The sequence below is a fragment of the Ostrinia nubilalis genome, chromosome 23, assembly GCF_963855985.1.
Source record: "Ostrinia nubilalis chromosome 23, ilOstNubi1.1, whole genome shotgun sequence".
NCBI classification, from domain to species: domain Eukaryota; kingdom Metazoa; phylum Arthropoda; class Insecta; order Lepidoptera; family Crambidae; genus Ostrinia; species Ostrinia nubilalis.
Genome location: NC_087110.1, coordinates 1,076,337 through 1,088,312, shown reverse-complemented (window position 1 = coordinate 1,088,312; position 11,976 = coordinate 1,076,337).

Here is an 11,976-nt window from a genome sequence, read left to right as displayed (position 1 = left end):
AACAAGTCCATATTAGTTTAATAAATTAAAGAAACTTTACAGAAAACAATCTTTCTTAATTTATAAATCAAGGCAAGGTTTTTAGAATCAATAACAAATAATTAGAACAATAAGAATCAGCTATACTTATTATTATGTGTTGAAGCATTTATAGTCTTGCGTCGACACGGCCATTCTGCGAGACGGTGCGTGCTCTGCGCCAGTCTTAGTTCTGAAAAATACAAATGGTTTCTCTGAGCTAGGTATCTGTTAGGAGGTACACTAGCTGATAACTTGGTTATGGTACTCCATAGTGTTATTAATGAAACTTGACGACAATGATCACAGCCAAGTATTCAGCTATAATTTTGTACATAGTACTTTCAGATTTATAATATTAGCAAGTACTGGTACTGCATCTTATTACGAATTTACGATTCGTGTTTTAATAAATTCACATTAAATCGTTTGAGAATTTGTGAAAATAAGAGAACTCAAGAAATAGAACAGGATGAAGGAAAGTGAGCGAAGTTTTTACTTTTATGTTACGAATATTTTACACATACTCGTACTGATCAGGTTTATAATTATGTTTTGTTTATATGCAAATGCTCCACGCATACTTGCATACCTTTTAGAAATAGGATGATGCTGTGGTGCTGAGCGGTCTCGTACGCCGTGGTCCACAGGGGCTCTAAAGGATTTAGGAGAAGGTCGATGCTGGGGCCTAGGCCTTACTTTTATGACCGTGGTCCCCAGGGGCTCTGAAAAATAGGTACTTGCGTTTGTTGAAGCTCACAGGTAAATGTTGCTGTGGTGCTGAGCGGTCTCGTACGCCGTGGTCCACAGGGGCTCTAAAGGATAGAGGAAGGACGATGCTGGGGCCTAGGCCTTACTTTTATGACCGTGGTCCCCAGAGGCTCTGAAAACAACAGAAATTGGAAAGGAACGAAGGAAAAAGTAACCTTCGGTCTTTTAGGTAGGTTAATGTCATGATACCAACCAATTAGTTGAGGCATCCAGAAGCAAGGCAGCTCGAGATGTAGAAGGTTGTGGTTCATTAGAGGTATCTGTTTGTGGAGTGTCATTAACGCCTGCCGATGAGTTGTCATCGAGTTGGAGTGCAGTCTGTTGTTGGGTATCGTCATCGGACCCCGTCGACACGGTTTCTTGCTCACCAGGTTGAGGAGCTTTACGTAATTGATCGTGAGCGACTTTGCGTGGTCGCCCTCTGCCCGTTACGCGTTTCACCATGTAGCGGTCATTATCCAGTATTCTGAAGATCTCGTATGGTTCGCTGTACTTCAGGTCCAGGGACGTTTGATTTCTGGGATTGTTCTTAATAAGTACATAGTCACCTCTTTGAAATGGGCGTAATCTTGCTTTATTCCGATCAAAGCGTTGTTTTTCATACTGAGCTGCAGCCGCCATTTTCTGTTGCACGTGTTGGTCGAGTGTATCAAAATCTATTGACTCATTATCAATATTTACCAACCTTAGCAATTCTGGTGGTACACAGTGTTGACGGCGTGTCAAGAGAGTAAGTGGTGCAACTCCTGTGACCCTGTGTGGAGTGCAGTGGAGTGCAGTTGAATGCAAGTTGAAGGGCTTCTAAAGCGGTCTGCCAGTTTTCAGTATCATAGTTCTTGATCATGGTTAGTGCATTTTTGAGAGTAGCCATTACCCGTTCAACTTGTCCATTCGCTCGGCTTACTCCTGGCGCTATTGCATGAAAATTTATACCAAAACGGTCGCAATAGGTTTTGAACTCGCCGAGAAATTCCCGACCGCCATCGACTACCACCTGGATTGGAGTTCCAAATAAGTGTACAACTCGTTTCAGTGCTGCGAGAGTGCTGCTTGGGCTCTTGTCATTGGAGTAACTGAGGAGTATGTACTTACTGAACGCATCGATGGTGACTATTACGTACTCGTCCTGACCTTCAGCGTTTCTTGTACCCAGCTTGCCGGTAATGTCCATGTGAATGACTTGAAATGCTGTAGTGGGTTTTTGTATCGGATGAAGCTGGGCTTGAATTGCACCGGAAGGGCCTTTTGAAGTTCTACATATTACGCAATTGTCCACAAACCTCCTGACAATAGTGGTCATGTTAGCAAACCAGTAAGTTTCTCTCAACTTTTGTAAAGTTTTCTCCCATCCTGGATGTTGGAGTGTTGTGTGGAAAGAGTTTATTAAACTCCACTGGAATGACTTTGGTGCCACTATTGATTTGTACGTACCAAGTATTGAGTCGGTGATCGTTTTCTTGAGCACGCCCTCTTCCAACACGTAGCCTGCAGCGGGACTGTCGGTAGTCATGCTTTCGATTAGCGGACGCAGAGTATCATCGCGTCGTTGCTCAATTCGGAGCCACTCTGTGTCTCTGGTTATGGTGTTAACGGACATTTCCGCTGTGGGGTTTCGGCTAAAAAAATCTGCGTGCTGTAAACGCTCACCTTTTCGGTACTCTACCTCGAAATCGTAATTCTGTAGAAAGGCCCACCACCGATGAATTCGTGGAAGTAAGTCCTTCTTGTGCTTGGATGCCTTTAAAGCATTACAGTCTGTTATTACCTTGAACTTTCGGCCGTATAAGTAGTGCCGAAAATGTTTGATGGCCCTCACCACCGCCAAGGTCTCCAGCTCGTACGAATGGTAGCGGCTCTCGGCGTCGGTGGTGCGCTGACTCATGTACGCGACTGGATGCTGGCGGTCTCCAACAGTCTGGACCAACACCGCTCCGAAGCCGAGGCTGCTGGCGTCCGTGTAGAGCTCGATTGGTGCGCCTTCCTGGAATAGTGCAAGGGTAGGCGCAGTAGACAAGTGTTGTATAATTTTGTTACGAGCCTCGTCATGTCGGTCATTCCATTCCCATTTGGCGTCTTTCTTAGTTAACTCGTAAAGGGGTAGCATTACGCGTGAAAAATTGGGAATGAAACGCCGGAAGTAGCCGGCGAGGCCGTTAAATTGCCTAACTTGCTTAGCTGTTTGTGGAATAGGTGCCTTCGTTAAAGCCTCCACTTTTCGTGGGCTGGGGCTGACTTGCCCGTCGGTCACAATATTGCCCAAATACTCGATGGAGCGTTTAAAGAAAGCAGTCTTTTCCACATTAATCGAGAAGCCGGCTTCTTGCAAAGCAATTAGTATCCGTTCAATATGGGCTAGACCCTGATCAAATCCCTTACATTTTGAGAGTACATCGTCAACGTAAACTTGACAAACCTGATCAGGAGAATTTAAAAGTTCCGCTAAAGCCCTATTCATACATCTTTGGTACACAGAGCATGCATTACTGAGACCAAACGGCATGGTCAAGTATTCGTACATGCCGTCAGGGGTCACGAAGGCGGTCTTTTCAATAGAGTTCTCAGAAATGGGAATTTGGTGAAAGCCAGCCGCCATGTCAAATGTAGAGAAGTAGAGACCCCCCGCTAATTGATCTATTTGATCCGAAATGATTGGTAATGGGTAGTGATCTCTCAGGGTATTTTTGTTCAACTCGCGGTAGTCCACGCACATGCGATCCTTTCCATTTTTCTTCTTAACAAGAATGATTGGACTAGAGAATGGTGATTTGCTCTCTCGAATGATATTGTGCTCAAGTAATTCATTGACAATGTCACGCACCTTTTCCCGCTCGACGGGACTCAATCTATACGGTCTACGCTCGACGCACTTATTTGGATCTTTCAAACGAATTTCCAGTTCGCCAGTATTGACCCGTGTGTGAGGGTAGCCGCGGATAAACATGTGTTCAAACTTGTTCAACAATATTTTCAATTCGCTAATTTGATCACCATCAGTCAGGTCGCAATCTAAACTGTCAAACTTTTCGCTATGCGATCGCACGTGGTAAACCGACGGCTGATGAACCAATGTTGCACCCCGAGAATTTACTACCACACTTAAATTCGTGTTCTACGTACATCGGAGCCTACTTCATAGTCCGGGACTATGTGGAACTGAAGCTCCACTCGCATGTTGTCTATCATGCAGATAGTTGTCAATGTTGATAATGATACGACTGTATATTGCCCTATGCCTTTCAAATAATTGACAGCATGAATTCGTTTCCCGGGTAACTTTGATGCTATCGACTCCCGCATAACAGAACATTCCGCCCCGCTATCGAAAATTGCGCAAATTTTTAAATCACCGATTATTAGGGGCATGGAATTTAATTTTGGTATGCCCACACAATTCACATTTGATGTTCCTGCGCGTTCGCGTTTGTAACACGTTTCATATGTGTGACCAACTCTTGAACAGAACGTGCATGTCGGCCTCTTATCCTTTTGCGGCACGGTTTTATCATCCAGATGACGCGTTTGAGGGTTTTCATTTTTATCACGGTAATAGCAATCACGCGTATCATGACCGGGTTTTTTACAAATTCGGCAAAATAATGATGGCTTATCTGCGAGTCTTTGCCGCTTGACAGGGCCCTGCTGTACATTTGATGTACTTGGGTAAGGGCGTTTTACGCGGCGTATGGATGAAGCTACTGATATTAACTCGGGCACTGAAGCGGCCCTGGCATTCAACAGCTCGATTCTAAGTCTTTCGTCCCCAATGCAACCGATTACGGCCTCAACTGCGTCATCATTGGATAATTTATCCTTGGTAATACGTCGCCATAACACCCAAGCCTGTGATAGGAACTGCGCGATATCCTTTGAATTATCATAGGTATGCTCTCGAAAACGTATGACATCTCGAGAGTACCTATTCTCAGGTTCGAATGTTGTAATTAAAACATCGCGCAATTCCTGCCAGGTGGTGGTAGAAACAAGCCAATTGTCGACCCACAACCTGGCACGACCTTTGAGTAAACTACCCGCCTTCATTCTTACGTCATAGTCGCTCAGGTTATAGGTTTCCATGGCAGTGGTCACATGCTGACACCACTCACGTACTCCAACATTGGCGTCCGGATCGTATGATGGCAAAAACACATCATTAATTTTTACTTTCGCATCGGGTAACACACAAATACGATCGGACATGTGCTTCATCATTTGCATCATTTGTGAGAAAAACTCTGCTGGTACTCCGCTAACAGAAGCGTTACTATTTTCATCATTTAAAACAGAAGGGCGAGCAGAAGTGGGTTGTGATCCCACTTCTGATAACGGAGGATTTGGGCCAGCAGGGTTTTTAAAAGGGGTGACGTCAGCTCTGCTGACGTCATCCCTTTCGTCATCACTCATCACAAATTAACGAAAACACAGGTTGGAGCACGTACACTGATTTTATTCCATAAAACAAAAATTACTTAAAGAAAATAATTAGTTTTAATTACAATAATTATAAAAATAATAAAATACTCACAGGATTCGTGATCACCGTCCTCCCTCGACCAAAGTCGATTCAATAATGCCGCGCGCCGCCACCAAAATCACTTAACTGAACACAAAACTAGAATGGCGTCGCTTGGCGGAAGTGCCGTAGTCAAAACACTACTTTTAAGAAAATATTAACAGATTGATTTTTTTTAGAACGACGAAATACATTTGTAAAATCATTAATAATTTTAACAAGTTACTTTTAATATTCAAATTATTTTTACAGTGAATTTCAGTGGAAACATCCGCTGAATTATCTTAGAAATGGCAGCGGATGTTCCGGCTTGTAATCAAGTTCAAATAAGTTTTAATAATTCGTGTTTTACCACAAAATATTTTAGCAAACTGGTTTTGTGTCATTTATAATCAAGGCAAGATTTTTAAAACTATCAGCGTTAAATTAATAAATCGTAAATTAGCAATACTGATTATTACATTCTCAAAATAATAGAAAGTAATTGGAAATGAAATTAAATCTTGCCTTGACAAGTAAATGACATGTAAATTCGTGAACTATTTTTAGAAGCTTGTTTAAACCTTCAGATAATTTTTACAAATAATTCCAGTCGAAACATCCGGCGGGAATATCCGAAAATGTCGGCGGATATTTCGACTGGTAAACAAGTCCATATTAGTTTAATAAATTAAAGAAACTTTACAGAAAACAATCTTTCTTAATTTATAAATCAAGGCAAGGTTTTTAGAATCAATAACAAATAATTAGAACAATAAGAATCAGCTATACTTATTATTATGTGTTGAAGCATTTATAGTCTTGCGTCGACATATCTAATTTATAAATGTAATAATTTTAAATATAATTCCATATTTTATTAAATCAAATAAACTAAACACACTCTAGTCAACTGTAAGTGGTGTAGTATAGTTTGGAGCGAAGACGGAATCCATCCACGACACAAACTATACACGATCAGTACGCAAAATTCGTGTATAGTTTGTAGTGACCGACTTACAAAGAGACACTCCAAAATATACACGAGCAGTTTCCTATGGGTGCGTTCTGGCCATGTATAGAACGGAAAGACGCAGCGCAGCTAACGAGCAAAACGTAGAAGAAACTTCTTTAGACTCGAAATATTTTGATAACAAACTGGAATAGATTCAAGCTCTAGCGCTCGAAGCTCAAATTCAAATCTAATCATACTTATACATCGTTCGTTTCAGCCAAATGACGTCCACAGCTGGACAAGGGCTCGGTCAAACGACCGGTCCTGCGCCGCCATTCAGGCACCTTCAGCGACCCTTACCAGATTCACAGGCCTCCCACTAGGTGGACCAACGATCTGGTGAAGATCGCGGGAGGTGCATGGATGAGAGCGGCGCAGGGCCAGTCTTTGTGGAAATCCTTTGTCCAGCTTCCTTTTTGGGGAGGCCTTTGTCCAGCAGTGGACGTCTTTCGGCTGAAACGAACGAACGAATGAACGAAGGTACTCCTGATTTTTATTTCTTTAATGACCCTGCTAGGAATGATGTCTTGGACTTTTCAGTCGTGTCAGTCTTAGCAGAACAGTCGTGGACACTTTGAGGCGTCCAGTAGGCCTAAGATGCGCGCCGTGATAACTTTTATCGACGTCAAAATGTATGGGCAAATCGATAAAATGGCGTGATAACCGCGTATCGCGGCGCGCATCTTAGGTCTACTGGTCGATGATAGAGCCGGATACAGCTCTCTACAAGATCTCATCTCTCCCTATTGGCAAGTCTGCCAAGGACAGTCACCTGGCAGTCTCCTGGTGCAGTCAGATACGCGTTTCCCACTGCGGATTTCATTTGGTCAGCACAGCGCATAAGTGATCTGCCACACGATCTGGTTCCCTCAACTATTCCCTGAGCGAAAGATACTCTACACCACTAAATTTTTATCACCGAAAAAAAAATCTGGTAATGAGTTATTGATACTGATCCCATTTGTGCAAAAAAAAGTTAAATAAAGTGACTCAAAATTTCCTCCTAAAATTGGTAATTTATGGACACACGCGTTGCTAGCACTATTTACGTACGATAATGTAACACTTATTAGAATTCAAAATGGTCTAAGTTAGCTAAGTATGTAATAATAACATTGGAAGCGTGGTCGAGGCATGAGCGAGATAGACAGATCGAGCGATGCAACGTGCGAGCGCGTACGACTACTCTAGCGAGCAGCGGAGTGACAAAGCTGTGACGCGTAAAATACGGACTAAAGAAAATTTAATAAAAAAAATTACTTTATGGAAAACATTTCTTTTTCTTTTGCTTTAAATTTTTCACACGTTTCTATATAACCTGTTAAATTTTTTTCGGTGATAAAAATTTTGTGGTGTATACTTGTTTAGTGTTGTCATTGGTCGATAATGAAAGAAATGGGTAAGACTCTATTTATCTCTTTTACTTCTATGTTATTCGTTCACAATCTAAAGGAGCGGGTGGCACGTTATAAGTCAGCCTGCTGGTGCCAGCCGGACGGACGGATGGGACTTCCAAAATACTTCGTAATAGCATGCTAAGATGGCTTTGGTTATAACACAGAAATATCTTTAGAAGGATTTCCTGTTTGATACTGTAACCATAATACCTTGGAAATTGCTATAGGAAAGAAAAAAAAATAGGGGTAGGGTAGAGTCAGCGTCAAATAGTTCATGACACCCAAAGTGACCAAAAAGTTGACAACAGAACCATAAGACGTGTCACGAACTTTTGAGTGTCACGCACGAACTATGACGCTGATTGTACCTACACGTGTAACAACTTTTTTTCAACCGACTTCAAAAAAGGAGGAGGTTCTCAATTCGACCCGTATGTTTTTTTTCTATGTTTGTTACGCGATAACTCCGCCAATTATGAACCGATTTGAACAAATCTTTTTTCGGCGTATAGGTAATACCTCAAGGGTGGTCCCATTTAAATTTAATAATAGAAAAAACAACCCCCAAGGGTGGAAAATTGGGGATGAACTTTTTTATACGCAATATTTTTAATTTTTAGTTTTTTTTTGTGTTCACGCATTTGAAGTCGGTTTTATTTTTTTAAAAAGTGAATGATAGCGCATTTTCCAAATCCAGTAACGAGATTTCTATTCTGCGCCTTACTTACTTACTTTGGGTAGATGGCAAATTACGCCCGTATTCACAAAGCAGCAAATCGAACGCACAGCGTTGAATAGAGCTCTGTGATTGGTTCGTGTGTCTTCTTCTTCTTCTTCTCCTCTATGGCTACTGTGTTTCCACGTTTGCCAATGTCACGTGAGCATAGCCATTACACGGTATATGAAGTTATAAACCTTGGGGTTGAGTGCTATTAGGTATAGTCTAGCGTGCACACCTAAAACAGACAAACACATCCTGTGCAATCCTGTGAGACCTCATAGTTAATGTTTGTGAATAGAGTGTGATAATTAAATCAATTTGATTATAGATGCAATTAATTACACTATGCAACAAATTAAAAAAAAAAATTCACTGGGTTCACAGTATGTAATTATGATTCACCACCTTAATACTGTTTGAAATATTGAAATAAAATTGTTGTATCACATCAAGTTTATTAGTGAAACGCATTTATTGATTTTATTTAAATTTGTACGAAATATAGACATAGATTGTTATTCTACATTTAAAAAAAAATTTTTTTTTGAACGATTGCCTTTCCTCTTATGGTCAGTAGTGTCAGTATCCCTCTGGAAGCTCCAACAGTAATCTGCAAGCATCGCTGGCTCCCATCTACCTTGGTAACGCTTCTCATACTCTGCTATTTCTTGATGAAATCTTTCTCCGTGTTCATCACTTACTGAACCCATGTTATCCGGAAAGAAACTTAAATGGGAGTGTAAGAAATCAATTTTCAATGACATATTGCATCCTAGTTTGTGATACGCATCCAGCATCCTGTTAATTTTTTCATGAAAATCTGGTGATTTGTGATTGCCTTTTAGGAGTAAATTGACCACAAACGTAACAAAATAAGTCAGGAGAATTAACACAAACACGCGGCATTTTGTAGATTTATGAGTAATCTAAATGTTCTGATGACTTTTGTACACATCAATGATAAAATTTTATAACTACCCTCAACCAAATGTTGCGGAACGTAAATAAAGTAAGATTTCTATTATTTATGTTTTGGGACGTGATACAAAGTTATGAATTTGTTTTCTGTTGTTTACTAAGTATACCTAATACGAATCATCACTCGGGGTATCAGTGATTTTTTTGGTGTTGCATAGTGTTATTAACCCCCTTACTAATAAAACTTACACGCTCGTTGAACAGTGTTTTAAAGTGACGTTTAGTATGGAAATGTCAACTTAAAACAGTGTTCAACAACTGTGTAACTTTTTATTAGTAAGGGGGTAAGTATTGAGTAATAGATGATATCAGAGCTAATCAGAGCTTTATATTTCCAAGTTAAATAGTCTAAAGTCTAGACTAGATATTGAAAGTTGCCATTAGGTTGTAGAGCGAAGACAACTGGTATTAGAAAGCTACTGGAGCAAATAACTTAGTGTTTATTTTGATTATTTTTAATAATCGTCTTGAGTAGGTACATTCTAACACTTACTATAGTTATGTAATATCGGATGATAATGTGTAGAATCGCCTACTACTGGATAACTGGACAGTCACGCAGTAAACTGGGGAAATGTGTACCTATCATTCATATAATTTTAACCACTGAAATTGTCCCATTTGAGATTTCTTCTTCAGTCTTGTGTGGTGTTCAAAATAATGTGTATTTTTTGTATGCAGAACAAGGTAGATATTTGACCGCAATCGCGCCTGCTGTTAAGTGAAATGCAGTCTAGGATGGTACATACCTGCCCTGTATTTTTTATTAAATAATTTATTATTAATTGCTATTTATATTTAGCAGGCGACTTTCCCTTGCTTGGTACGAGTAGAGCGTAAATAGAGTTTTTAGCGCTATGCATTATCTTCTTGATCTTGTTACACAGCGTATGTGCAGAAGTTCTCGAAAGTCCTTTTTTCCAGCATAAACCTAGGCGCAGACCATCGATTTTTCGTCGATTGATAGTTTAGTCGGGCAGTTGATCAGTAAGGGCATGTATGGAAGTGCGCACATTAGGTACACCGATTTGATTTGGCCGATTCTTCATACAATTTAAAATCGGGCACAACTATCGTATCGGCCAACTAAAAATAGATGGTCTGCGCCTAGTGTAAAATGCATAAATTGCCTACTTACTATTGTTCTAGATAAATTCCTGTTACTCAGTGAGAAAACGTTTACAAAGACCCACTTATCCAAAGGACTTCGGGTGTCAGAATGGGGCACAATTCATCTCCGCAAATCTACAATAAACACTAACTCGGATGCTCCACATTACCCCGGCTTCCTCTGCTTAATAACGCCTTTGTTCTTTGTCATTATCGTCTAGACATTGTCTCTGTAGATTACGGCTGAGGGGGTATTCTGGTGACGGTAGAGAATGTCGAGCGTTTATGAGAAATTTTAACCGATTTTTTATTTAAAATGTTTTTTTTTTATCATTTAGTCATGCTAAGCGAATACCCCTTAAACGTTGTCTATCTAAAATCGTAAGCTCGTAAGTCTTTGGTTTTATAGCACATCAATGTTTCATTTAATTTTACGATTTTTTTTTATGCATGACAGGGCAGGTATTTGACCGCAATCGCACCTGGTGTTAAGTGAGATGCAGTCTAGGAAGGTACATAATATGTACCTAATAACGAATAGGCACTTACAGGGTAGATATTATCTACCCTGTAAGTGCCTATTCACTCTTTTATCCATGAGAGCTAAGTACTGCCGACAAGTATTGTATTTTAGAAACGAATAAAATTAGAATAAAATGTCCTATTTTATACGACTGATTGTCGACAGGTATCACAGCTTTAAACCTAACTTATGGCCCGCTTCATCATCATCATTTCAGCCATAGGACGTCCACTGCTGAATATTATGTCCCGCTTGCTTAGTGTGAATATCAATAACATTAGATACATTACATAAGCTGTTATGTACAAATCTGTTCTGGTCATCACAATCTTGTAATTTAGACGCAACTCTAGTAGCATAACAAAAAACAACCTTCTTAAAAACGCACAATCAGATGTTGCTACAAGAGCTAATTCGCATCAAAATGTAGAGTCATTTGCGTAAACTCATTAACGCCTACTTTTTCCGTCATTTTTATAATTTGTTTACATTTATTTTATTTAAGACAGTGTTAGCTAAGTGGACCGTGGCTGCAATAAATTTAATTTGCTTGACGAAATACCGTAACTAAATAAATAAACGAGAAAGGTCTAATTTTTTTAGATTCAGGCACAAAGAAGCTCCAATGAGGATCAGTACTGTTGTAGAAAATTCAATAAAACTAGTATCTACGTTAATCTTTAAGACATAAGAAAGATACATCTTTTTGAATTATCCAAATCGGACCATTACTTACGAAGATATTAAGTAATAAACATAGGCCGTTTTTGCCGCTAAAAGTCAACGTACGCAGGGACGCGTGACGTCACTATATCCGAATCGAGCGCAGCCGGCGTACTATTGGGATGGAAAATATTTTTTTCCAGCTAAACTATCAGTTTTAGAAAAAATCTTTTAATAACATTTATTCATCAAAATAAAGTAACCTATCGACCAGTAATTTTTTAAAATAAA